This window comes from Calypte anna, chromosome 23 (genome assembly GCF_003957555.1).
Source record: "Calypte anna isolate BGI_N300 chromosome 23, bCalAnn1_v1.p, whole genome shotgun sequence".
Lineage (NCBI taxonomy): Eukaryota > Metazoa > Chordata > Aves > Apodiformes > Trochilidae > Calypte > Calypte anna.
The window spans coordinates 4,744,248-4,772,076 of record NC_044268.1 but is presented as its reverse complement, the minus strand read 5'-3'; the positions used below and the strand labels follow the sequence as shown (position 1 = coordinate 4,772,076).

Sequence of the window (27,829 nt, the reverse complement as noted above, 5' to 3'; positions counted from 1 at the left end):
ACATAACACTAATAGACTCAGCTTCCTCCAGCTCTCCATCTATTCATCATGCAGTGGAAACATTTTTTTTTTTAATAAACTACATCTTTACAAAAGGAGAATCACCATTTGTCACCATCGGGTCAGATGAAGAGTCAATCATCATTTTAAAATAAACCAAGAGTAGCAGCTGCAGAATATGAAGCCAGTAACATGGCTCAGGCCACTGTGGGTTTCTTTCCCCACTGCCCCCGAGCTGGATGTTTGCAGACAGGGCTTGAGTTTACCTGAACACCACCCAGAAGAGGAGCATTTTCAGCAGCAGTGCCCCAAAACTGAAGGGATGGGAGACAGCAGCTACTCGAGGCAAACAAAAAGGAAAAAGGTTTTCCTTGAGATGAACACAGCTCGGATGCTGCCAGCCCCTTAGGTTCTTGTTAGGAGGGGGTGAAGTTTCCCAGCCCAGGCTGTGGGGAGAGGCCAGCCCTGCTCCAGGACCAGCAAGATGCTGCTCTGACTCCATCAGCAAACTCCAGAGCTTTTTTCCCAGCATTTCCTGGGGGAGGGAAGGGAAGGGAAGCACAGGGACAGGCAGCAGCAAACAAACCATCTCCTGCCACCCATAAACAAAGGAAATGGGTTTTGAAGACAGCAATGGAAGTAGCCAGGAGGGAAATAACAGAAGCAGCACTTAGAACAACAAGAATTAAAAAAAACTCAATGAGAAGTCTACAGAAACTGTTTCCTCTGATGAAACCCCCTGGAAATGGCATCGGCCACCACTGAAGTCAGAGGACTCCAGCACAGGGACATTTCCCCCCCAGATTCACATCCATGCAATCCCCCCCATTGCTCCCCCCCCCAGATAAACCTCCCCCCCTTCTCCAGCTTCCATCCTGCCCCTGTCCTCTGCAATATTAAATTATTTTTCAAGAACTCCTGATGAATGAAGTCATCCCATCTGTGCAGGTAATGCAGCAAACCTGTGTGTCTGCAGGAGCTCTTCTTCCATCCTGCTGAAACCCCCCAGGAGGCATGGCTGCACACCAGAATCAACGGGAAAATATTTAAACCTGCATTTTTCCCTCCCCAACCAGTTTCTCTTCCTTGCTGTTCACCCTCTCCAAGAAAGCGTGGGGGTCCCTAAACCCTTTTCATTAAAGCTACACACAACAAACAGCTGAAAACAGTCATTTTCTCTGCAGCTGGACTCCTCCCCAAACCCCCAAACATTTCCAGTTTGTACCCAGATGAAAATAATTCCAGCAGCTGTACCAGGCAGCCCACACGCCAGTTTTATAGTATTGCTATTTCTGTGCTTTATTCACCAAGACTTTCACTAGGTTCTTACCACACAGACTCACTCTCAAGTTGGCAGGTGGAGATAAAAAAGGAGAGATATCAGCACTGGCTGCTGGCACCAACCCCAGGAGGGATGGAGGGACATGAGAGCAGTGCCAGTGCTCCCATGGGAGGGTGGGAGGGGTGGGTGGGTGGGTGGATGGATGGATGGATGAACGGACAGCCTTGGGACCTTACATCCCTGGGAGGGATGGAGAGACACCAGGACAAGGGCTGATACTCACCCCACCTGCTTTCTCACTGCTGAACTTTCAGTATTTTCTACTGAGGATCCTGAAAATGCTGTTTTCTTGCATGGGATGTGATCCCTTCCTCCGACAAGGAGCCTGGGAACACATCCTCTCAATTCTGCCTGAGCATTTAGGTTGTAGATGGCCTTTTTACTGCCTTGAGGAACTTACACATGTGAGAAACAGAGATGTTGGCCAGGCAGTCTTTCTTCTGACTTTACACCAACCCCCCCTGCACAACTTTAAATACTCCATTTCCACCTTGCACATCAACCACTGCCAAGCCCCGAGTTGTAAGGCAGCCACCTAGAGCAGAAACCTTTGGTTTAATGCTGGCTTTGAAGAGTTTTCTGGACAAAATGAAGAGCTGTATTTTCATTTACATGAAGAATTGTAGGGCTGCCTTAGGCAGGGAGGATGAGAGCTCCCCACTGCTCTTCCCCACTCTCTACCCATGGAGCTGCAGTATTTAGAAGACTGAATAACAGTTTTTGTTTGGGGATTCAGAGGTTGGGGGTTTTTTTCCCAGTCAGACTGCAAACTGTCACCCTGAGCTGCACCTCTGAGAATCTGCATCTGCCCCAAAGCATCCTCTGGTCCTCACATTAAGGGTAGAAATCAGGGATATCTCATTGTGGTGCTGCTTTACCCTTTGGTTCAGGAACTGGAAGGCAGCAAGGGCTGCAGGAGGAAAAACATTTCCTAGCTGAAGCTTGACCTGAAAAGGTTTTTTTTTTAGCCTTCCATCAACCAAGCCCTGCCCAATGATGAACCAGACTGAAAACTCCCCTGGAATGGTCACCAGCTGCATGGTTCTCATTTCCCAAGTGCCTGCCTTGAGGCAGCTCAGAGAGGCAGAAACCAGGGCTTGAATATAAAATGTCCAAGGGATAAAACCAAAGCACCCTTCAAGATTTATACCATTACCTATCCCCAGGCACCCAGCCCCATCTCACAGCTGAATTTCAAAGCCCAGCTCATGCTTTTGGTGCAATTTGAAGCATGGCAGATGAACTCAGGCAGGAATTATTAATCCTGTTTGCAGAGTTTGAATAGTGGGACATATAAATACAGCCTGGGGGCCCAGAAACAATGGGATGGGACTGTTCCCACTTAGTGAGCAGCTTTTTCTTATATTTAGTGATATGCAAGCCCAGAAGGGGTAAAAAAAAGAAAAACATTTGCAATCATAAATTGAGAGCATTCCGGCACCAAAAGGTAGAGGAGGAGGTGCAGGACCAGGAGCAGCACACACCACCTTCCACCTCCAAGTGTTTTGCCTCTACAGTTTTACACTCTGCAGTAATAAAGCCACACGAGCAGCTTATTTATTTAACTCCAAGCTTTTAATTATCTCTCTCACACACACGCATTACGTGGGGCGGGGAAGGGGGGGAAATAATCAGCCTACAACCAGTGACCCACGGGTTCAAAGGAATTGTGTTTTTCACAGAAACAGCTAACTAGCCCAGATCTTCTCCTGCTGCTTCTCCAAACCAAACCTCCATCCACAGCAAACTCTGCTGCCAACACAGCCTGGCCTGACCTTTAAGAAGAACCTAGGATTGGGCAGAGCAGAGGTTTGGTCCCCGAATCCAGGCTGTAGGGGATGCTGTCTGATGGGGTGAACCTGCTGGAAAGCCTGGCTCATGTCCCACTCTCTAAAAACACATCTGTGGGAGGGAAGCACGAGGGGATGGCCACGACCATGGTCACAGCACGCCAGGCACAGAGAAACCAACCTCAACCAGAAACCAGAAAGCAACCACAAGCAGCAACGCTCCCCAGAGCTCCTCTTCCTACACCTGCCAGGCTCTGAATAAAGATCAAGGAGATACAAAACACTCCTTGCCCTCCAAAAGCACCAGAGTTCAAGTGCTGTGCGACTCACTGAATTATGAATTATAAACCTCTGCTCCAGAGGCTTGTTTGGAGCACAGAAGCTGAAGCAAGCAGGCACAGGCATTTGTTTAAGAAGCCCATACTGGAGTGGCAGCAGTGAAGGAAAGTGCCCTGGGAGAGCAGGGATTCTTGAAACACATCCCCCAAGCACATGCAATTTTCTTCTCTGTGGAACTGCTTCATTAAAAGGAAAAAAAAAGATTTAGTCCATCTATGTTGATGAATTAAAAGTCTTGGCTTTTAATACATAATGTTAGTGGCATTACACAAGCAAAAACTCACATAAACAGAAAACAAGAGTAAACAACTGACTGAACGTAAAGAAACTAATAATATTAATCTGGATTAACTACAAGCCATGAACATTCCTACCTAATCCATCCGATGGAAGCAGATAAATCCCCACTATGCCGCATCCTACAATTCTCTGCAACTTAAGGAACCGCAGCAAAACAGCAAATATAAGGTGAAATCTTTCTGTATTGCTGCCTGCTTAATCTACACCAGATTACAGGCAAAAGCCAAGCACCAAGAAAGCAAAAAAAATCATTGCAAAAGATCACCAAGCCCAGAGTGCAATTTCCACTTGAGATGCAAAGCTTTGCATCGAGCTTCCCCAGAGAGATGCACAACAGCAACAAAACACAGCTGCAAGACTCAGCAATCTGAGCATCTGCCCTTCCTTAATGCTCCAGAAAAGTTGCATGTGGGTGAACAGTGGTCAGGAAAGAGCAGATCTGCAGTGGAGTTTCCAAAAAGGAAAAAAAAAGAAAAAGAAAAAAAGAAAAAAAACCACAACCCAAAACAACAGAAAGTAAGGTTTATAGTGGGAAATTATTTGCATCCACAGGGCTGCTGCAGGCCCTTCAAAGACTGGGTTATTAAAGCAACATCTGATTCATCACTGCTCATTACCATGAAGGTAAAAGCAGCTTCAGCAGAGCAAGTCCAGACAAAGCCAGTGGAGCCCACAGCTACAGCTGCAGAGCTGAGCATTCCTGTCCCCACAGTGGGGTGAGAAGCTTCCCACCCTGCTCAGGGTTCTCTATTCCAGGCAATCCCCCAGCCTGGACACGTGGAGAGAGCCTGGAGACCTCCCCATCCACAGCATCTCTGAGCTGAGCCAACTGCTTGGGCTTTTTCCAAGAAAACACATGAAATAGGGCAACGAGAGGCTGAAGACAAACCTGCTCTGCAGTAGATGGGGGGTCATGGTTCCCCCAAGAGGCTCCCATCAAACACCCCACACTAGAAAATACACCAAAGTGTTTGGTGAGCAACCCCTGGCCAGATGCCCACCTACAAACTGCCCCCGAGGATGGAGATGGAGAACTTTTACTTAGGGACACCAAAAACCCAAAGTTCCTTGGAGATGCTACAGAACTCGGGGTGAAAACCCATCCCAGAGCCACTGCCCTTCCATCAGCAACACTTCCCTAGGTACAATTTTTCTTCCAGCACATTTCACACCACATTCCCAACACTGCCATCATCCACCCATCAACATATCAAAGCAGATGGAGCATCCCAACATCCTGTGGCTGGAAGCCTGCAAGCTATCCCGGCACAGCCAACACTTTGATCACTAATGAATGGATTTGTAAACCCCAGTTGCTCACTAGAGGATCCTGCAGCCTCCCTGCCATCAAACCCAAACTCAACAAGCAGTAAATGGGGGCTTTACTGCTTTTCTGAAAATCAAATGCTGCCAGAATGAAAACAGCAAGTGAAAAAAGTGCTGGTGTGGAGCAGGCAGGCAGCTGGCAGGACGTAACCCGAGACAGGAGCTGTGGATTTGGGGTGTAATAGTCCAAAGCATTTTTAGGGTTTGGAAATACATGGTGTGTTGAAATAGGCTGAGAAAAAAAAACAAAAAGAGTCCTTCCTCCCTTCATCCAGGGCCAGGAGTCCCCAAGGCAGAGAAAGAAAATGCTGTGGTCCTGATAGAAACTGGGTTTAAATTGCAATTGTGAGATCAGCTGAAAACAGAGGAAATTCCTGTTCTTCTGATTTGAACTGATAGAGGAAATAATTAATGCATTTATTCTAGAGGAAAACAAAATAATCATCGTTCCTTCTCTGTTTCACGAGGCTCTAATTGAGTTTTAAAGGTAAGGTGCACTGTGTTTATCCTGATATTTACCTTCTGCAGCAGATTATCTCTGTCCATGGGAATCCCAGAGAATCCTTGCCTTCTTTATTAAGGCCATGGCAGCAGAGATATGCAAAGGACCACCCTGCCTTTTCAATCACACCCCAGGCCCAAAACTGTCACAGAAACACAACCCAAGATGCCAGAGGTTGGCACCACGGTGTTAAAAACCCCCGAGAACATCAAGTGCATCGGCAGCACCCACACCCAACACCCCCCTCCAGCAGGACATCCCCGTCAACAACACTGCAGGAAAACCTTCAGTAATTGCAAAACACACTTGTGCCAGACCTGAAAAACAAAACACAACCAACCAAAGATACTACTGCACCTCCACAAAGCAGTACAAGCACCTCCTGGGACAGCCACACACCAATCACACTAATTGTGAAAGGAATTGCACTGCACAGGGATCACCAGCAACCATCCCAGCCCCTCTGCCTCCCCCAGAGCATCCTTCCCCTCCCACCCCCCAATCCCCACCTCAGGAAACCTTCCAGGGATTATTTTTGCATTCAATAATTCAGTTGTGAACTGCAAACCAAAGTCATTCTGAGAAACCAGACCTCTGGAACTCAGGCAACAAAACCTGGCATTAAAATCCTCAGCACCAAGAGAGGGCAAGAAAATTCACTTTGTGCTGCTGCTGAGAAATGAAATGTTGCTTTTCTTCTCTGCACTCACCCCAATACCTGAATTAAATTACTACCCAGAGAACTCAATTCCAACTGGACTCTAATTCCCAGCACAACACCTGCCCCCCACCATTCAGACTGGGAATTTTCTCTGGGCACCCTGGAAACCTGCAGTGTTTAAAAGACATTTCTGCACCCACAGCTGCACGGGCTGCCATCCCCCCAGAAAAAAAACCCTCACACCTTAAGCCCACAAAAAGGGGGAACCAGAACCACCAAAGGACGGCGTTCCAGATGTGTTCAGAGGGAGCATTCACGGATGGTCAGGGCGGGATATTTTTTTTTTAACTCATTCCAGGCCCTTTGGAGTCGCTCCCATTGCAAATGCAGCCTCAGTGGTGATAAAAAACATAAATATGCCTTGGCAGGAAAATCCTTTCAGCTGCAGAGCATCCTGCCCGGCGGGCTGAGGGAGCTGCGGGAGCTGAAACGCAGAGGGATGGATGCACGGCCGGGAAGGATCCTGCACCCAGCCCACGGCACCCACCTTCATCCCACGGGTGGGCTTGCAGAGCTCTTCCCTGCCACGTTTCCTTCCTCCTCATGCACAAGGGGAGGACAGCAAAGGGGGGACCCTGAGTGCCACGTCCCGTCCCCCCGTGTCCCGTCCCCCCACTCCTCGCTCCGTTCTCCGTTTCTCGCCCCCTGCAGGATCCGCTCCGGCTCAGCCGCAGCTTTCGGCCTCTCCCCGGCCCCCAACACCCCGCGGAGAGCTCTGCGCGCACGGACACACCGCGCACACACACCGTGCACACCCGGGGATGGGCCCTGCCCACGCTTGTGTACCGCGCACACGCATGCACCGATGTGCGGTGCACACACGGCCACACACACGTGTGGTGTGCGCACGTATGCACTGTGCACACACACGCGCGCACCGTGCGTGCACCGACGCGCGGTCACACGCAGATAACCCCTGTGCACACACGTCCTGTGCACACACATCCTGTGCACACACATGTGCACTGTGCACACACGCAGGCGTTGTGCGTGCACCGGCACCCCATGTAGACACACGTATTGTGCACACTCGCTGTGCAAACGCCAGCACAACGTACAGACACCCAGGCTGCACACACACCTGCGGTGTGCACACACTGATACGCTGTGCAGACACGGGGTGCACACTCGCTGTGCACGCACGCAACGTGCACACACACACACACTGTCCGCACACAGATACACCTTGTACATGTACAGATACGTGTGTAAATGCACATACGTGTGTAAATATACAGATACGTGTGTAAATGTACACATCCGCACCGTGCACACACGCGCGGCTCACGCACAGCGGACACACGCAACACACACACACACGCTGTGCGCTTACGGGCGATGCGTGCACACTCACACTTCCCTTGCACACGCACAGAGGGCTCGCTGCACGCGCACACGCGCGCGCACCGGTACACCCCGCACGAGCCCGCGGCGTGCAAAACCACGGGGGTGCACGGCCACGAACTCCCAGGGGACACCCACGCGGGGTGCACGCACCCTGTGCGCACACAAACACCGCACGCACACGCAGGGTGCACAGAGGCACGCGCAGGGTGCACGCATACGCTCCCGCGCACTTACCCGCCCGCCGAGAGCGCGCGCGCGGCCGCCCCCGCGCACGGCGCCCGCCGTCCTCACGCCGAACCGAACCGAACGGAACCAAACCCCGCTCCTCGTTCCAGCACCTCGGGGTCGTGCGGCTCCGTCCTCAGCCCCCGGCCCCGCTCCGCTCCCGCTCCTCCCGGCCCCGCCGCTCTGCCGCCAGCCCCCCCCTTCCCAACCCCGCACCCCCGGCCCCGCCCCCCACAACACTGTAGTAAGTTCCCATTGGCCGAGAGCAGTGGGCGGGGCGACAGCGCCGCGTTCCTATTGGCTGAGGGGAAACGGCGGCTGCCGGGGAGGGTGTGGGGAGCGGGAGCGCGCATCCCCTCAGCGCTTCCACCGCGCCCCCCCCAACACCCCCTGGGCCGCTCCTCTCCCTCAACACCGCGACCCGAACGGAGCGGACCGGACCGGCACCGCCGCCTTCCTCAGCCCTCCGCCTGCCTCAGCCCGGCTGCCGAACACTCGGCAGGGGAGGCTGAACTGACAGGATTAGCGGCAGCACGCCGGCATGGCGCTAAAGCGATGGCGGGGATAGGGAGGGGGAGGGAAGGAAGGGACCGCGATCGTTTGGCGCCCGCCCGCATTGCCGCGAAGGGAGCCAGGCGGCCGCTACCTCAGCCCGCCGAGGGGCAGCCGGCTGCTCTCGCCTCCCTCCGTGACCTAGATTTTAACTACAGCTCGCTGTCTCCCGGGGAAAGTTGTGGCCCAGCTCAAAAGGGAGGATACCCGGGAGATAGACAGGGGAGGGGAGAGGGTTGGCGGGGTTTACTTTATTTTATTTGTGGAGGGTTTTTAAGCATACGGCCATGAGCAACCGGCTCAGGCGATGGGTACCACAATGGAGACAGCATGAAAACCCCTACATCACACTCTACAAAAGGAGCACCAGAGGGGACCGACCTCCCCCTCTCACCCATCTGCACGGGGTGGCTTCTCCTCCTCACTGCCAGCCAAGTCCGAAGTTATTTTTGTCAAGCAGAGCTGTCCAGCTCCTCTCGCTGTGCTCACCAGAGCAAAAACCCTGCCCATCAGGGCTCCAGAGAGGTTGGTGCCAGACCAAATCCCTCTCAAATATTTACACAACCCCAAAAAGACACGTGGCACCGAGACCTCTCCGTTTGCCTCCCAATAGAGAATTAATCTAGCAGGCACATTATTCTGATTGCATTCAGAGCAAGTGTCCTACCTCTTCATCACCAGATAACCCCCTGGGCTGATGCACAGGCTGCCTGGGACAGCTTCATCCTCACTAGTGCCGACCAAAAGAGGATTGTTCACACACTGCTGCTAAATAAGAGCCAACCAAACCTCGTTTTCTGGTAAAATAAACACACTTCTCACAGCTATTTACCCTTTCCTCCTGCAGCACCAAGTGGGGGATGCAGCAGGCAGAAGGGGGCAGCTCCCCCCTTGTCTCAGTGCTGCTTGTGGGAAGCTCCTTCCTTCTTTAGAGGTATTTTTGCCTTTAATCTGGACTACCTGGTTGTCTCCTTGGACTGGGATGAGCACATTGGACTCAAAGGCACAGGCTGGGGAAAGCCTGGCAGCTGGAAGTCACTGCTCCTACACCAAGGACAGGCAGTTCCCCTGAAGCTCTGTCCCTACTCCCCAAGGCATTAAATTAATGCATTTTAAGAGCCCGGGCTGTGAACAGGGGAGGCTCAGATGTTTGGAGCTGACCTACCACAATAAATGCTGCCCTTGCTACTGCTCAGCTGTGCATGGGCTGAAAGCAGAGAAGAGAAACACAGGTCCAAAGAGCTTCAAGGAGAAAACCACCGAGCAAAGCAGCCACAGTTTTCGGATGCGAGAGCTTCTTGCAATTAGAGAAAAACAAGGAAAACAAAACCACACTGCTCTGTCCATGCACACACAGCTGACCCACAGCAGATTGCAGATTACACGGAGAGGAGAGCAGGGCAACAAAAACTTTGCATCAAAACAGTGATTTAACACCCTGCAGCACACGTCACCCGGCACACTCAGATCACCAGATGATCCCCCAACTCCATCTGCCAGCAGCTGAGTGCAGGGAGCAGGAGCTCCTCTATTTTGAGCCATTATTTCCCAGGTGAAGCACTTACCCACAGGGAACACCACAAAGGACACTTCTCAGACCCCAAATGAATGGCAGAGAGGTGAAATGGCAGGAGAGACTGAAGGGAAGCAGAGACAGCAGGCACAAAAAGAAGGCACAAGGTCTGTGCCATGAGAGTGCCTTGAAAATGTTCTTCTGGCACAGGGGGATTTGAAGCCAGGCCAAAGCAATCCCTTTGTAGGGAGCAAATTAACAACAAACAAACAAATAAAAAGAGGAAAAAAGGAAAAAAAAAACCCCACCACTCTTCTGCATATGGAAATAGCACCACACTTCAGCTGTAAATGGCTGGCTTCACTTCTAACCTTTTCCTTCCTACACAGACCCAAACTGACCTCTGAAATCCCATAGGAAGTAATGGAAATTTCCTAAATTCCTCACCATAAGAAGAGCTTGCCCTGTGCCAAGCCCGGATTGCAAATATTTAAAGAACTCTCCCAGTTATAGCTGGTTTAAGTCGCTTTGTAGGAGTCAATTAGAGATTGAGAATTATTTCAATAAATCAGGATTTCTTGGTATTCAGCTGCTGGATATAGGAATAAGGAGAGGAATTATATTCATTTTAGGCATGTGTTTGTGGTCTGTAAGGCCAAAGCTGCTCCTTGCAAGCTGAAAGGCCACTGGCTCAGATCCCCACGGATTCACTCAGTGCAAACCAACTGGGTCACAGGAGAGAATGCTGCAAACCCTGCCCCTCTGTTTAAAGCTACCAAGCTGCTCAGAATGACACGCTCTGCCATCCTAAGGGCATCGAGACAGTAAATTAAACCCAGCTCAAGGAAGTTCTTCACAAAACCAAAAATCCTTTGTGGGGTGATCCAGTGCTCCAAAGGGTGCCCCAGGATGCACTGCTGGCGGGATCTGTTGTGAAACAGGGCTCCCAGTTTACACCAGTGCTGGTGGACACTGTGCCTAGAGAACTACAGGCACAAACAATAAACTTCACAGAGCTCTCCTCACCCCGAGGAGCTTCTCTGTGTGAGGAATTCCCAATCTAAACAAAGGAACCCTGCATCACACACTGGTATCAGTGCTCCCTCCCCCAAAGCAAGCAGGGCAGAAGGTGAAGAGAAACACTCAGGATTACGCCAGGTTGTAGAAAAACAAAGAAATTAATCTGGTCAACTGAATCATTCCCCCAGCACTGCCCTCCAGCAGCCCATGTTTTGTCTGTGTTGTGCATAGGTTTGTACACACAAAACAGGCACAGCCAATTCCTGTGCCACGTTCCCACATTTTGCCAGCCAGTGACAAGGTCTCCAGAGCAGCAGAGCAGCCATTTCAGAAGAGCAAACAAGGTGGGAGGAGAGCAGGTGGCTGGGTTTTGCCAGCTACTGGCCCTCTGCCCTTGGCTCCTCTGCCCAGAGTCACTGTCACCAGCAGCAGTGCTGAGAGCAGAAAGCCAGGACAGGGTGTAAAGGAAATCTTTCAGCTTCACCAGCTTCTCCTGATTGTAAAACATTGCTCTAGAACAAAGAGATTTCAAGTGAATGATTTACCCAGGAGGAAGGGGTGCTCCAGCTAGCCCCGTGCTTCTCCTGTGCTCACCCCTTGATTTAGCAGGTGAAGTGGCAGGCACAGCCCAATCCACTGCCAAAAAATAAAAAAAAGCCTCTGAAGGGCTGAATTTCAAGCTCAAGAAATTTTGGCAAGGAACTAGAAGATGCTGCACTGCTTTGCTACGTGTGTGCATGTGCAGTGAAGGATACCTGGAACATACACACTCACCTGGCTCTGCATCAAGTATTTAACCAAAGATTAAATCCAGTCCAGCCCAGGGCAGCACCCTCCAAAACCAACAATTGATTCATTGTTGAGGCAGTTATTAAAGGGCTGAGCAGCCCTCTGGAGCTGAAGAGACTGATTTTGCTCTTGCAATCCCACTTGGCACCATGGCACCTAGCCTTGAGTTTTGCCAAATCCAAGCTGCTTCTCCTGTCCCTTGCTGTATGGTTCCCTACTGGAGAGCTTTCCTTGCTTGGTTGTTTCAACAGCAGGAGCTGTGTCCTTTGAAGGGCATTGTTGCCAAACTAAAACCACACAGTTTTTCCCATGAAAGAAGAAGAATCCCATTTTTTAGCAGCCACATCTTTTTGGTACTGGGCTGGTTTCTGCAGAAGTACTTTGGGGAGTAGGGAAGACAGAGAGGATGCCTGGGCAATGGAGCCTGGACACCTCAGAATTCCTGTCCTACCCAGAATCTGATTAATTATTGCAGAAAGCTCCCATTGTGGGTTTGATCTGTTTGCATGAAGCTGATGTTCACTTGAGACAGTGTCTTGCAGCACTAGTTCCAAGAGGAAAGAGGAATAAAATAGAGAAGAAGAGCATCAGCTCTCTCCAGGCTGTGTGCCAGGACAGGCAAGAACAGCTCCCTGGAAAGTCAGCTTTGTTCCAGGGCTTAGAAATGGTTTGTCAAACACGTTTCTGCCAAGATGCACCATTAAAAGATTAGAAGAGGTCAGCTTCAGATTGCAGGATCACGTTTTCATATGGTGAAATGTTTCTGCATTGAGAGAGAAATACTTTTCCCCTTAAGCCTGGATAGGAAGTATTAAAAATATGAGTGGCTGCACTTGAAAGATGTAGAAAGTGTTTTTAAAAGCCTGGAGAATTGATGACAGGCTGGGAAAAAGTGGTGTGGGCTCAGGGAAAGGCAGAATCAGTGTGGCACAAGCCTGAGCTCCAGAACCAGTCCAAGAAATGAACTGAACCATGGAAAAAGCCCTCACCAGAGACACAGCAGGCCCAACAGCATGCTGAGCTCCATCAGGTCCTGAGCTCTCCCTCAGGTCAAGCTCTCCCCAGTTTTCCATTCCCTGGCAGTCTTAGAGAAGACACAACTAAAAATAGAGGAGAGTGCTTGACTCCCTGCCCCTCATTTAATGAATTCCAGGAGCTGCTGCTGGAATGCTGGGGCAGCAGGAGGGGGTTCAAGCCCTTGCCCCATCCTCCTCAACCCCACACCAGCAGCCAGCTTGGCCAGAGATGCAGCTGTCACTGCAGCAGGAGACAAGCTCAGCTATGCAGAGCCTTGGCTGAAATCAACCCAAAAATAACAGTTAGTGCCACCTAGGGACCAGTGCTGAGGCAGGGAGGCAGGAGAGCCACACCACAAACAAAGGATGTCAGGGGCTGATTTACTCCTTGCAGGGATAAGAAGTCAAAGTGCCAGAGGAGAGGCTCTGGTCTATTTATTGACACCAGAGAGAGGGGGTTTTGAGCTGCAGCTTCTCCCCAGAAAGGCACCAGTTAGGTGAAGCTTTACCAAGGGGCTGCTCAAGTGCAGATTTCACTCCACTCTTCCACACCCAGTTTGGGCAAAGGGCATCCCCTTGGCTGCAAGAATATTTAGGACCAGTGTGTACCCAGCAGTAATTTAGAGCTATGTCCTCAGCAGAGAGCTCTGTGCTAACACATCAACTGTCACCCAAAGGCAGGACAACAAATTCACCCAAATGAACCCAGCACAGACAGCTGACAACAAATTCCAGACCTGCACATGAGTGAGGGACAAAGCCCCAACATCTATTTAATCATGAGTTTAGCTACAGAGAGAAAATACAACTTCTAAACTGAGCACAGACACCTTATTCCTTTCAGAAATCAGAGCTGAAGCTCCACACCACCTTGTTCAGTGCCACCTCCCCTACCTGGTATCTCCTCAAGGCTTGCAGGGTTTGTCTTAAGCTACTAACTGGATCAGACTCATCACCCCAAGTCCTTTCCACAGATGATCCCACAACCTGAGGCAGCACAGCCAACGTCTGCTGAGAGAGGAGTTTCTGCAGGTGCACAGTGATTAATTGGTGCACATTTCCATATCACAAATAAAATAAAAAAGGCTCCTCAGCTTGGTTGAAATGCAGGATATTAACCTTTGAAACTGGCAGTCATGGATACCAGCTTCAAAAAGATTAGTATCAATAGGACAAAATCCCATAGGATGGAATCACATTGCTGTCAGTTTTTCTGGAGCTTTACAAAATAAGGCTTTTGGAGGCTTTATTTAAGGTCATATCTTTCCATGCTCATTTTCCAAAGAATACCCACAGCAGTTCAGATTTATAGGCAGAATCCAAGTGCTGGGGGAGGGGGGGGTTCAAAAGGTGTAGAGGAAAGCTGTGGGTATGGAAGGAGAGATGGGGAGGAGAAGGGCAGGAAGCCTGCTTCAGCTGAGCTGTGGCCACTGTCACCATTAATTGCCAAGAGTGAAAAAGGTCTCTTAGTGAAATAAAGAACATGGCTCTGTCAGCTCAGTGTGTTCTGCAGCAGAGGCTCAGAGTTAACCTGGTGGAGGAAGAGAGATGCAGGAACAGCTTTGGGACTCCCAGCAGCCAGATCTCAGCCCAGCCTGCATCAGAAAGAAGCTAATAATCATTAAGCTGCCATCTTTTATTTCTAATTATTTGTCTCCACAGCAGGGTTCCTCCAACCAGCAAGTGAAGGGGAAGCAAGACTCAAAGGAGTAACTGTTCTGAAGAGGCTTTGCAGCTGCCACCACATGAATGGCTCTCCAAGAACAGTAGCAACTGCTACAAACTGCCCCAGAGCTGGGAGGAAAGCATCTCTGTTTAGGCTGGGTTTCAAGGTTGGTTTTTAGGTCAACCAAAACAGCTTTTCTTCCATAACAAGAGATACAGAAAAAGCTCACTTGCTTTTGAGCTTTTGCTTTCATTTAATTAGGTGGTAATTCAGAAGGCACACAGCACAATGAGAACTGTTTCATTGCCTCACAAAGTGCTGGAGTGAAACCACTGAGCTAAGCCCAGCCTGGAATGGTCAAAGGATGGCACAAGAAAAACAGACACCCCACTACCACACCACCAGCAGAGCTTCAAAGCAGAAAATCTCACTGAAAGGTGAAAAAGCAGCAGCTGTTTGTTCTGCCTCTTGGAGCTGCATGTGAATAAGAATTAAGGGGAGCTCAGAGCTCACAAGGCAAGAGCTGCTCAGCAGCTCCATGAAGCAATGCCCTTCTCTAGGAAAACCATGAATGAAAGGATAGAAAGAAACAAATTTAATGCACAGGTAAACTCTGAGATCACAACACTTGGCTCACAGCATCACCAACACCAGTGTCTGGGCAGACACAGCCAGCAGCAGCAGCCCGTGAAGGGACACTCTGCTCTCACCACCTCCTTTGCCACAAGGATAGCTTTGAATATTTTGGGTTTTTTTTTTTTCAGCCAGCATGTGTGACCTCACTTCAGATTTCTTGACAGCCTTCAAATAATGGCAACATATGTGAATCTTAGCTTGAAGGTCAAGAGCTCAACCTCAAACCTCTCAGGCTCCTGCTGCACTTGCACCTTCAGCGTTTTTCTCCAGGGTTTCTGCCCTCCAGCTCCCTGCAGCACATCCCTCCACAGAGGCTGCTGCTGTGTTACTTTGAGGATTGATGTCCTAGGCTCTCATCAAGCCAGGAGAGGAGAGTCACTTAGTACAGCTCCTATGCATTTTATGTTTACCTAAGAGATAAGCCAGGCTTAAAGATGGAAAGGCAACCTGAGCCTGCTGGTTTTTCTGCTGGGTGAAGGTCAGGGCTGTCCCTGATCCAGTGGAACTGTACCACACCACCTCTAACTTACCACTGCTAACAAGGTACCACTTTGCTTTCTTGTTTGCTAAAATTAATATCAAATATTCAGCAAGCAGCAGATTTCATCTCATATCAGGGTCAAGAACCCAAAAGCTTACAACAGGCAGGACCACTGAAACACAAGTCTCTACCCTCTGAGCTGTACAGGAAAGCCAAGAGACCACTCAGGCAGACAAAGGTCACAGAGAGACTCCTGGGGAGAGCAAACCAGGGGTCTCCAGGGTCCCCCCCTTTGACCAGACACTTGTCACCAGGTGGGTGACTCTCTCCTGCAGGTCTGCTCAAGCACAAAGCAGGAAGACCCTGCTCACCCTGGCACAGCTACAGCTACTGGTCCAGCCATGCCTCTTGCTAGCCCACTCTGACAGTCACAGCAGAGAGCACTTGCATTTGCTCCAGGTGTGACCTCCCAGCCAGCACTTCTTGCAGCTACACCTTCTGTGTGGAAGTTTCATCCTGCACTCAAATGACTGCTGGGTGTTTGCTGGATAAGCACCTCCAATCAAGGCAGGTTCTCTAGTTAATTAATGAGCCTTCTTTTAGAGACTTGGTAGCAAAGAACCACTCATTCAGAACAGGAGACAGCTGCTCAGCTTCCAAATATAGTGCTGCACTTACTTCTGTGTAAAAACAACAGGTTTATGCTTGGCTTTGATTCATCTCTCCTGCCCTCCCCTGTGAGGCATTGAATAATAATTCTGAGTTTAAGAATAAAGCAATCTGCTCCCAGCACCTTCCTCTGCCTCCCCTCCAAGTCTTTCCTCAGTGACTGGCAGTAACACTGAAGGCTGAGGCATGGAGCAGAGCTGCTCTAAATACCCTCAGTCCTCCTAGGAGAGGAGAGGATGTTACTGGGGAGGAGGTGGAGATGGACAGAAGAGGAGAAAGCTTAGCAGGGGGATATTTTAAATTAAAAATTAAATCATAGTAATAAACCAATTACAAACTTGTGAAGTTTCCAAAGATAGCAACCTCAATGCAAAGGCACCACTGCACCCTGAGAACCAGCTTTATACCAAGCACATCCTTCCTCTCCTTCCACATACACCTTATTTTCAGCAGCTTTAACCCCCTACCAGCCCCTGGCAGCCAGGCTTCAGGTGAGGCACCAAACCTCTGCTGGGAAACCATCAGAATCCACCCCCTGGGACAACGTTCCCTCCGTGCAAAGCAGTCACCAGTGCACTTCTCCAAGCACGACATTCATTTCCTCTCCTCTCCTGCCAGAAGGGCCCCAGGACTCCCTGCAAAGCCCCACACATCTGCAGGGCTGCAAGGAAAAGCCAGCCCAGAACTGTGCTCCAGTCCCTTCCACAACCTGATTTACCATCCACAGCTGCTCCTGGGGAGAAACACTGAGTAGTGCTTCCCACTACCAAAAACATTTTCACTTCTATTTGCTCACTTTACTGGCACTTGGTGTGTTTTTATCACCAGGTCAGTGCTCTGCTGTCCAGACTTGCAAGAAAAGCAGCTGCTGGTTTGTTTGGGGTTTTTTTTTCTCATGTTATAAAACATGGTCTGGGAAGAGATACATAAAGTGCTTTTCAGGATCCAGAATCTTCACACAAACACACACACACACACAAGAAATCCTACTTTTTCCTAACAACCAATGCTCCAAAGTTGAATTCAGACTGAACAGATCAGTTTTTTTTAAGTCCAAGTGCCCCATTTCAGCTCTTTCCCCTCACCCCCCCACCCAAGCAGGTACTCACCCAGAGATGAGACACCAGGGCAGACCAGGCAGGCAAAGCACCAAAATCCATCCCGGGGCAGCGTGTAGGAGAGAAAGGAGAAGAGACACTGGTTAATCAGCAATTCCAGCAAAACATGAAAAGAAAAAACCCCCATGTCCCCACCAGAAAAACCCCTCCAGCCTCCAAGTGGCCAAGTGCTCACACTCGTGTTTCACACCAGCGCCGTGCGTTAAGCCCAGGGTGGTGTCTGCCTCTTCCCAGAGCTGAAAGGGAACTGGACGTTCATGTTGAGCCACTTCTTAGAAATGTAAACACCAAGTGGTGAGGGAAAAATATAAAAAAAAAAAAAAAAAAAAAAAAAAAAAAAAAAAAACCAAAAAAAACCCACCAACAAACAACACACCACCAAAAAAACCACCCCCTTAGCTGTCAGGACTTAAAACTGATAACAGCACCAGCAGTGACGCAGATGTCCCATGCCTGCCAGCCTCCTGCCAGCCTCCTGCCAGGCTCTGGAGGGGGCACAGCCCAGCCTGGGCACCCCCAAACCTGGGTAGAGCTGGGTTGGAGCAGCAGTGAGCCCGGTGTGGAGGCTGCAGCTGGGTCTGTCCACTCCTACCTCTGCCCAGCTCCTCCAGCCTTGCGTAAGTTCTGCAAACTTCTCCAGGGGATGGACACAACCCAGAACCTCCTGCTCCAAAGGGCTCCAACTGAGCCCTCTAGTGGGCTTTAAACACTCAACAAAACACCCACAGATTTAATTTAATTAACACACTGCCAGAGGCCTCTAAACCCTAATCCTCTCAACAAAAGGATCATTAACTAAATGAAGAGATTCAAGAGAGCAACGCTGCTCTCAGCCACAGCAATGCTGCTGCAGCAGACACATGTCAGGGCCTGAGAGGGGTCCCAAGACCCAGCCAGACCCCTGGCCCACACCCCAGGTCTGGGGACCTGCTCCACACAAGTGCAATCAAGTGCTCATGGCACCCAGGAGGAACCCAGCAAGGTGGCAGCTTCCTCTACCACCCCCCTGCCACACCAGAGAGATGGGCACAGACCTCCACCCATCCTTTGGGATGGCACCTCCAGTCCCAGGGCTGGCTGTCTGTCAGCTTCAGTCAGACTGAACCCCACAGCTGCTGAACCAGGAGAGGATCTGGAGTGCTGGTTGGGTTTAAGTGTTATTATCTGCTGCTGTCAAGAGCCTGGCAAGCAGGGGAAGAAAAACTCTCAAGAGGCAGCCTCAGTTCTTCAACCACAGGTTGGGAAAACATCTCCATCTCCCCCAGCCCCACCAACAGGGACACCAGGAAGATTTTCCTTACTTAAGAGAGAGGGGTGTATGTTGGCAGATGGATTTACAGCACACAGGGTGCAGTCCAGCAAGGAAGAGTCAAGGAAAAGCCTGTGAAGTCAAAAGGTTCTTCACCCATGAGCTTCACCCCAGTCAGCCAGGGATGAAGATCTGGGTTTGCCCTTTGCAGGTGGCTCTTGGAAAAAGCAGCTGCAAGGAGCACATCAAGGAGACTGCTCATTAGTATGGAGAACAGGAGAGCTTAATTACATGGTAGGGATCGTTTCCTCTGGGTTGGGATGTCACCAGCAGCCTCGGTGATGCTGTGCTGCCCCACAGGACAAGAGTTTCTCAACAGAGCCTGCAGCAAGAGCTGCCTGTGCCTGGCCACGTGCAGAGCCTCTGGTCAGGAGGATCCTGGTTGGGGCTCCTGGGATGAGCTGCTGAGCCTCATGAGAACCCAAAACTTCCAAAAAGCTTCCCTTGCTCAGGAGCAGCCTGCATGGGTCTCTCTGGAGATGCTACTGCAGCCCACCTGGAGGTGCTGGTCCCCTGACTTTGGTGCTCTATGTGAGCACCTCCATCTCAGCAGCAGCTTCTGAAGCTCAAATCCAAGCTCCAGCTGTGGTGTTCACCAGGGGAGAGGCTGCAGCACATGGGGAGAGCCCAGCCTGGGGTAAGGCTTTTGGGGTGGTCAGGAGATCCTTTAGCACACCACCCCTCCCCAGACCAACCCACCCTCCTTGGGGTGCCATCCAAGCCCATCACAGACCCTCTGGGTTTGGGTTTGTGTGCTGGGCAGCATGCACAGAGCTCCCATTTTCACTCAGTCCCTTTTTCCCCTCTCCCTGCAGCCTCTTGGGATGTGTCCCCAGGGCAGAGCCAGCACTCCTGGAGGCCCTGAAGATGCAGGAACTGTTCCTGGTGTTATTGAGCCTGCCCTGCTCTGACCTGGGGCAGTTTTCAGGCGAAACAGAATAAGCAATCCTCTCCACGTTCACCTCCTGGAATAAATCCCAAAGAGCTCCCATCTCCCCAGCCCGGGCAAGAACACAGATGGTCAAAGAGATTAAACATACAGAGAATTAAGCACCCTGTGCAAATGAGCCTCTTCATCAAGCCCAGCACTGCCTGGTGTGGTCTGAGGTCCAGTGCTGGATGTGACCACCATGGTTTGCTGAGCTCTGGTAACAGCCTCGGATCAGCCAGAACCAGGAGCCCGAGGGCAGTTTGCAGGGAAGGTGAGACCCAAACTGCCAGAACCAGGCAGCTGCTCTGACCACACTCACCTCCTGCTACAGCAGCAGGGAAAGAATAGTGGCAGGAAGATTAAAAAAAAAGCCTGCTCAGCAGCACAGATCAATCCTGCACGGGGGTATCTCGTGTTTTCCCACCCCAAGGCAGCTCGGGTGGATCAAGCGGTGCTGCAGACCAACAAGAACCATCTGCAGGTCCAGACACTGCCCTGAGGCCTCCAGCTGCTGCTTGGGAGGCACCAGGAGCCACGGGCTGTGAGGGAAACCCACACCAGCCCTCACTGCCTTTCCTAGAAGGCTGAAGTCTTGGCACGGGCTGAGGCACAGGATCTGTCAGCACAGCACAGGAGGATCCAACCATGGCACGGGGCTGAGCAACCTGCCCGAGAGAGCTGCACCCCAAACCCACCACCACCTCAGCACCACTATCAAAAGCTTAAACCTTCTTTTAGTTTACTCAAAAGCAGGTAAAAAAATCCTTAAAGGAGCAGACTTCTTGCTTCAGCCCCACCCTAGCTGCCCGGTGGTATTTCTAAGGGAAAGGTTCCCAGCTCCACGATGACACAGACAATGGTGTTTGCTCTCCAAAGCCTCCACTCTGCACCCCAGCAGCTCTGACCCCATCTGCCAGCCCGTGGCAGGGCTCCTCACAGTCACAGATTGGCCAGAGCTGATCCCAGCCATAAGAGAGAGGTTCACCTTCACGTCAGACACAGCACAACATCAACAAAGTCACGTTACAGCCCAACGTGGCTCTGGGCTGGACCAGCATCTGCCCTCCCTCTCCCCCTCCCTCCCTTAGCACTGGAATCTGCACAGATGCAGGGAAGTGATTTGATGTTGCTTCTGCTTGACATGGACCCTCAATGCAAGGAAAGAGCTCCCTTCAAATTTTGAAGTGTCCACAAACAGCTTACCCCATCTCCAAGGACTTTTGGAGAGCAGATACAGAAATCCAAGCCCTCAGGGGTTGGTGCTGTCTGGCAAGCAGCTAAACCATCAGGGGGACAGGAACCAAACAGGGATCATCCCACAGAGGTCGTGCACAGCATGGTAACTGAGTTCTCCAGGTTGCAAGCAGGCTCAGAGCCTCACCACATCTCAGCCTTTCTTTTCAGCACCCACAGGATTGCTTTAATGCCATGGTGGTTGGAGCTCTGAAAACTCCCTGCACACAGCAAACCTCACACCCCTTGCTCATACCCAGCTCAGGTCAGCCATGGTCAGATGTAATTACCTACATGAGAGGAGCTCCAAGCTGCCACTATCAGGAGGATGTATTTGTGCTGGCAGGACAGGCTGCCTCCTCTTTTTTAATTTTTTTTCTTTTTTTTTTTTTTTTTAACTTATCAGGCTGCCAAAAGTTGACTCACATCAACTGGACCAGCAAGAACTTAACCTCCATCCTTACTACCAGGCCCAGCTTCCCTAGGAACTGCAGGAGAAGGCAGGTTTTGCAGTCACCTGTTTCTGAACAGGCCAGGAGAACATTTTAACAGGATTCCTTCATTTAATTGAACAGCACCCAGGGCATCAGTGGCTTTAGTTGTGTGGGCAAAAGGCTCTGGGGTGAGCCAGTGGGCAAAGGCAGGATCTGCACCCCAAAACACTCCCTGGGGGGCCAGGAACCATACTGGTGTGGGGCTGGGGTAGTTCCTGACAGCCTCAGCATCCTCCTGACAGCCTCAGCATCCTCCTGACAGCCTCAGCACCCTCCTGACAGCCTCAGCACCCTCCTGGCTGTACTTTCCCCACTGCCTTCAGCTCCACAAGCTGCAGGAAACAGCACTGGACAGCTCTAGCTAAGCAGCACAACCAAATAAACCCACCCAAGCTCCCTTCCAGCTGCTTCTTTTAAAATCTGCAATCAAGAGGCAGCTTTTAGAGCCTTCCTGGAGCAGCTGGGTCTGACTAGCAGGAGGCTCAGACACCACAAAGCCATTTTGACCTGGAGTTTTCTGCCCCTGAGCAGACACAGGGGCTGGGAGCCCAGATGGTGCCTGCGTGTGCTCTGCCCACGGCTCAGGATTTTCTCGGGGGGCATCAGGAGGGGACTGGAGACAAACCAAGCTAATTGGATAGACCAAGAGTCCTCCACGGCCCCACAAAGCTGTGAGCAGCTGCTCAAAACCTCTTGTGAACCACACACACAAAAAAATTAAGTTCCATCTAAGGAGCGGGCAGGGATTAAACACCACAAACTCCCTTTCCCTTTTCTCCGGGCAAAGCGCGGTCCCAAAACCCAACCAAAACCAGACCCGCAGATCAGAGCAGGAAATTCAGCAAACTTTGAGCACCAACAATAGCAGGAGGATTTTCCAGCCCTTCCAGCTTGTTTTGCAAGTCCCAGATTATGTAAAGCACTGCTCTGCCATTGTGGGGGACGTGGGGCTGAGCCAGCTGGCACCGTGCTGCCCTCAGCATACCCGAGGCAGTGGGGCTTGTGCAACACCACAAATTCCTTCCCAGGAACCTTCTACCATGCAGCAGCCACTGCTTCCCATTTTACACCTAATTTTTATGTGATTAACCATCTTCCTGAGGTCCAGGATTATTTTGGTGGGGTTTTTTTCAAGGGTGTCCAAGCTTTAGGTACTAAACCAGCAGGCCTGGAAGAAGAGTCTCCTTTGTGTCTACAGGGCAGGTTTATGGTGCTGGTGGAGCATCCCTTCCATCACCCAACTAATCCTTGGGGTTTCTGCCAGTTGGGATATGCCCAGAGGGTGACACAGTTATCACTGCACACACATCCTCCAGGAAAACAATACATGAGGATGAACTTATTCCACTTGCAGGATCCAGCTGGAAAAACCCCACCGGCACCCCCAGGAGCTGGAATCTCTGGTACTCAGCTCCAGGCACGATCCAGGGCCCCTGGCAATGGCCTTGCACGTGGTCCTGGTGTGTTTGCCTAATTAAGACTAAGCCTAATGAAGTGGGGAGATCTATTGTGGGCCCGGCAGGGATGGGAGGGAGCAGACATGTCCCCTGAACCCGACTGCTGTCTCCAGGGTGAATCAGCAGGAAAAGCTCAGGCTGGGATGCTCAGATTCAAGACCCTGCCTCAGAGCCAGGGAAATGAAAATCCCCTGTTCATCAGCAGCCTCTAGTGGGGAGAAGTGCACAGCCAGGACACCCGCTATGGACAGACCCCACCAGCCCCACCGAGCCCACCCTGCCTGTCCCCACCAGCCCAGATGGGGACAGCCCAGCATAGCCCCAGTGCTGGTGGCCCAAGGGACCCCAAGAGCTCTGAGCTGAACCCCACAGCCTCGCTGGAGCATCAGTGCTGGTACCAGGCTAAGCAGGGAGAGCTGCAGCATCTCCCCATTAAGCCTGACTCAGGGCCCTGCACAAATCAGTACGAGAAGAAAAAACTGGATAAAAGGACACAGAAGCATCCAGATCCTTTCCCAGGCAGGTCACTGAGAGAGGGATCCCCCAGCTGATTGTGGGGGAGAGTCAATCTCCCCACCTGAACCACACTCCAGACACCTTCCACACCTCCAACCTGCAGCACCCAGCCTGGCTAAGAGCCAATTTTGACCCCAAACTTCCATCCACCAACATCTGGAGCCTCTGCCCCTGGCTGGGAACAGGCACAAAGGTGAAGCAGGGCTCAGCACAGAGAGGACAATCCCTGCTCTGTGGGGTGGGGACCACTTGCAGCCTCCTGGGGAAAGAGCTGTGGATGGAGCTTAGAAAAAAAAGCTTTGTTACACCTTAAATTAATGACAGATCTTCAGAACACCCCGGTTTGGAGATGGGCTGATGTCTCCCTTACCCTCTGGGTGATCTTCACCTCTGAAAAGGAGGAGGGGGTGCGGTGAGCTGCGGCTGCGGGCGACTCAGCGGCTGCCAGCCGGGAGCAGAGAGCATCCTCAGAGCTGCAGGCAGCCGATGAGAAGGCAGCCGATGAGAAGGCACTTTTCTCTCCTCGGCACGCAGTCAAACCCTCTCCAGAAGGCCTGAAGTTTCTCTCCAAGGCGAGCTAAAGCCAAGCAGAGGGAAGGGAGAGGCCCCGCCGCAGCTTGAGCACGGCAGGGATGGGGTTTGCTGCACGGGGAGCTCTCGGCTGCCTCTGCATCCCCGTCCCCATCCCGACCCCGCAGCAGGGATGCGAGGAGCAGGAGGGACAGGCAGTGCTGTGGCAAGCTGGGGGGAGACCCGTGGCTACCTGCACCCTGGCTGGGCTGAAAGCCGTGTGGGGACACAAACTGCTCCACAAGGTTCAGCTGCCTCCTCTCAGGGACCCCACGGACACGGTCAGCACCAGCTGAGGAAGGATGGAGACCAAAGAGGGAACTTCAGCACCTCAGCACCCCGAGTGCAGGTTCCTGCCATGGACTGGCCAGGTCACCCCAGAGAGAGAGGAGTGGGAGCTGCACCCAGCCCTGACCCCAGCACTGTGTGCCAAGAGGGGTTTGGGGTGCACCTTGCAAGAACCTGATGTGCTTCCACACCCCAAGGCAGCTCCTCTGCCAGGGCATTCCCCCTTCCCCAGGCCTTCCACTGAATCCCAGACTGGTTTGGGTTGGAAGGGATCTTAAAGCCCCCCCAGTGCCCCCCCCTGCCATGGTCAGGGACACCTCCCCCAGCCCAGGGTGCTCCAAGCCCCATCCAACCTTGGACACTGCCAGGGATGGGGCAGCCACAGCTTCTGGGGGAACCTGGGGCTCAGCACCCTCACCCCAAACAATTTCTTCCTGATTTTCCAACCTCAGTCTCTCCTCTGCCACGGGATTTAAAGCCATCACCCCTCATCCCATACATCCAGGCCCTTGTCCAAAGTCCCTTCCCTGCTTTCCATTTGCTCCAGCTCACCCAGTCCTGCTGCTGGGCTGTGGCAGAGGAATTGTCAGGGTGTCAGGGGGGCTGTCAGTGCACCCCCCAGCAGACCCCAGCCCCTGCCCACTGCCCACCCGAGCTGGCAGGGCCACCAGCAGCCCTGGCATCACCCCCCCCTGAGGACAGCTGCCAACACCCCTCAACCATGGACCTCAGCCCCACTACAGACCCCAACAGAGGGGCACAGAGGAGGGGCACCCCAACACCCACAGCCTGCAGGGGAAATGTTGATTTTTCCCATGTGGGAGCCTGGGTGTAAGTCAATCCTTGGGTGAGGAGGCAGCTGCCAAGGCACACCCCCCCCATTGCAACACCACCCTAAAGATAGACACTGTCCCCTGCCACCCCGGCCAGCAGCTCCGACCCCGGGGCACCCACCCAGCCCCCCGGGAACCGGGGAAAGCAGAAACCCACTGCGGGGATGAGCCAGCAGGTTTAGCAACCCCTGGTCCTGCTACAGCTGCGGGAGGGCGAAACTGAGGGAAGGAGGAGACCGCAGGAAGCGCTGGGGACACCGGGTCCTGCCCCACGCTGCTCTGGAGCGTGGGAGACCCCGCGTGAAAGTGAGGAACCCCCACGGCCACAGCTGTGCGGGGAGGTGCGGGGAGGTCTCAGCTCCGTGCCGGGGCAGCGAGTGCCGGGCAGAGGCTCCCGGTGCTCGGCCACCGCCTTCAGGAACCCTCCCGGTGGGACAGAGGGGGTCCTGGAAAGGGGGGAAGGAGCGAGGCCACCCCACACCCCGCACCCCCCCGAGCCGCTGCACCTCGGGCTCAACCCCAGGGAGCACCGAACGCCTCCGAGAAACCAGAACCGAACCCCGACACCAAGGCAGGAGCTGCCACCTCCTCGGGGGGACAACCCGCGGGGTGACCCAACCCCCCCCGGGGCTGTGCCCACCCCGACCCCTCTGCTGCACCCCCGGGAACAGCGTTATGGGGGACACCCCCGGGCGGGGGGCGGGCAGGACCCCACATCCCATCCACCTTCTGAGCCCCAGACCACTGTGGGCCCCCCCACGTCCCCCCTCAGCCCCCCACGCTGCCTGAGCCGCTGCCTCCCTGCTCCCCCCCTGCTCCAGCACACCCCCGGGTCCCCAGAACCCCATGTCCCACACTGCCGGTCCCCCAAACCCAACTCGACCCCCCTAAACCCCAGAGCACCCCACACCTCACTTGACCTCTATGGCTCCCCCCAGGTCACCCCGCATTCCCCCCCGACCCCAATCCTGACCCCGCTGCCAATCCCCCCGTGTCCCTTCACAACCCCCTCCCCACAACCAGCCTGACCCCCCCGTGCCCCCAGCCCACCCCAAATGCTCCTATAACCCCCCCGCCCCACAACCAGACCAACCCCGACACTCGCCCCCCAGATCCCCCCACCCCACAGCCGCCTCCCCCCACTACGGACCCCCGGGACCCCCACCCCATAACCGGCCTGAACCCTCTATGACCCCCCCCCCCCCAGAGACCCCCTGTGACCCCACACCCATCCCGACCCTGCTGTGACCTCCCCAGAGACACCCCCCCCCCCCAACCCAGCGGGTCCCCTCCCTGCAGCCCCCCGGGACCCCCCGTACCGCTCCGGGGCCGCCGCTCCCGTCCCGTCCCCTCCGCTCCTCCCGGCGCTGCCTCCACCTGCGCCCCCGGCCCCGCCCCCTGCTGACGTAAGCGCGCGCCCCGCCCCCCTCGCGCAGCCGGGCCCCGCCCCTTTGGTGACGTCAGGGGCCGTCAGCGCGCGGAGGGGGCGGAGCCGGCGGCGCTGCAGTGGGCGGGGCCTGCAGGTGAAGGGGCGCGGTGACATCACCGCAGCGCAGCCGTGACGTCACCGCTCCATATAAGGACAGAGAGCGCACACACACATCCACACCCATACACACACACACCTACACACCCACACCTACACCTGCACACCTACACCTGCACACCTACACCCACACACCTATACCTACACCTAGACCCACACCCCTACACCCACACACCTACACCTACACCCACACCTACACCCACACCTATACCTACACCTACACCCACACCTACACCTACACACCTACACCCACACACCTACACCTACACCCACACCTATACCTACACCTACACCCACACCTACACCTACACACCTACACCCACACACCCACACCCACACACCCACACCTACACTCACACACCTACACCCACACCTACACCCACACACCTACACCCACACCCACAGCCCCGGGGCTGCCGCCGGGAGCTCCGAATCAGCCCCGGGACCCGGCGGACCCGCGGCCTGGGGGGAGTTTCCTGCTCGTGGCTTTTTCCCTTTCTTTAACATTTTTTTAAGGGAAATTTTTCCCCTTCCCACAGGATCCGGAGGCTCCGGGACAGCCCCGGCCCCGCTCACCCTGTGCTGACCCCACCCGCAGCAGCGTGGCCGGGACCGATAAGGGGCTCGTGGGTGTCCCAGGAGTGGCCTCGTGCCCTGAGCGTGGGGCCCCGCCCGGGCTATCGGTGCCACGCAGGTGGTGGCCACGGGTGATAAGGGGGAAGGGGCTGCCCGGAGAGCGGGATGGCTGCCGGGGGCTGAGGGAGCTCGGAATCCTGCGGGATCGGCTGGGGTGGTGGCCCCGGCGTGGCCGTGGTGGCCCCGCCATGGGGGTCCCCGAGGGAGGTGCCCACGGACACCGCCCTGGATTGTCCCCGTGTCCCCTCCCCGGGGGCTGGGACCCTTCCGAGAGCGATGGGACGGATCCTGCCGGGGCTCAGCACCCCCGGGCTGTGCCCTCTGTGCCCAGGGAGGGAAGGGAAGGTTTTTGGGGGGGTGGGAAGAGCCCCCGTGCCCTGTGTGATGCCCTGAGCTGGTTAAGCCCCACAAAGCCCCAGCTGGAGTTCTGCTCACATCTGCTCCCGGGTTATTTTTAATCAGGAATTAAGGATTTCTGGGTCCTTCTGCAGCCAGCACGGGGGGGGCTCTGATCATCCGTGGGTGTGTGGCCCCAAAATCCCATTTTGTGGGTGCTGTGAGACACAGACACCGACCCTGCTGAGGTTGGGGAGGGGGAATTGGACACCCAACCCTCCCAGTGTCATCCCCCCCACACCAGTAGCTTGGCAGAGGGTCCCCCACT

At 53.4% G+C, this 27,829-nt stretch overlaps 1 protein-coding gene across 21 annotated transcripts in view; it reads right to left on the bottom strand.

The window, feature by feature from the left end:
• The window catches only part of EPB41 (erythrocyte membrane protein band 4.1), a 90,908-nt gene extending 64,542 nt beyond the window's left edge, over positions 1-26,366 (bottom strand). For 18 of the 21 annotated variants that reach the window (XM_030464612.1, XM_030464599.1, XM_030464602.1 and 15 more), the window contains exon 1: positions 17,344-17,417. The gene's annotated coding sequence lies outside the window, so the exon portion shown is untranslated. Of the gene's footprint in view, positions 1-6,807; positions 6,829-17,343; positions 17,418-17,780; positions 17,804-26,302 lie in introns of those variants that run through there. The other 3 variants (XM_030464615.1, XM_030464614.1, XM_030464601.1) reach the window with 3 other exon arrangements.
• Between the last annotated feature and the right edge of the window lie 1,463 nt (positions 26,367-27,829).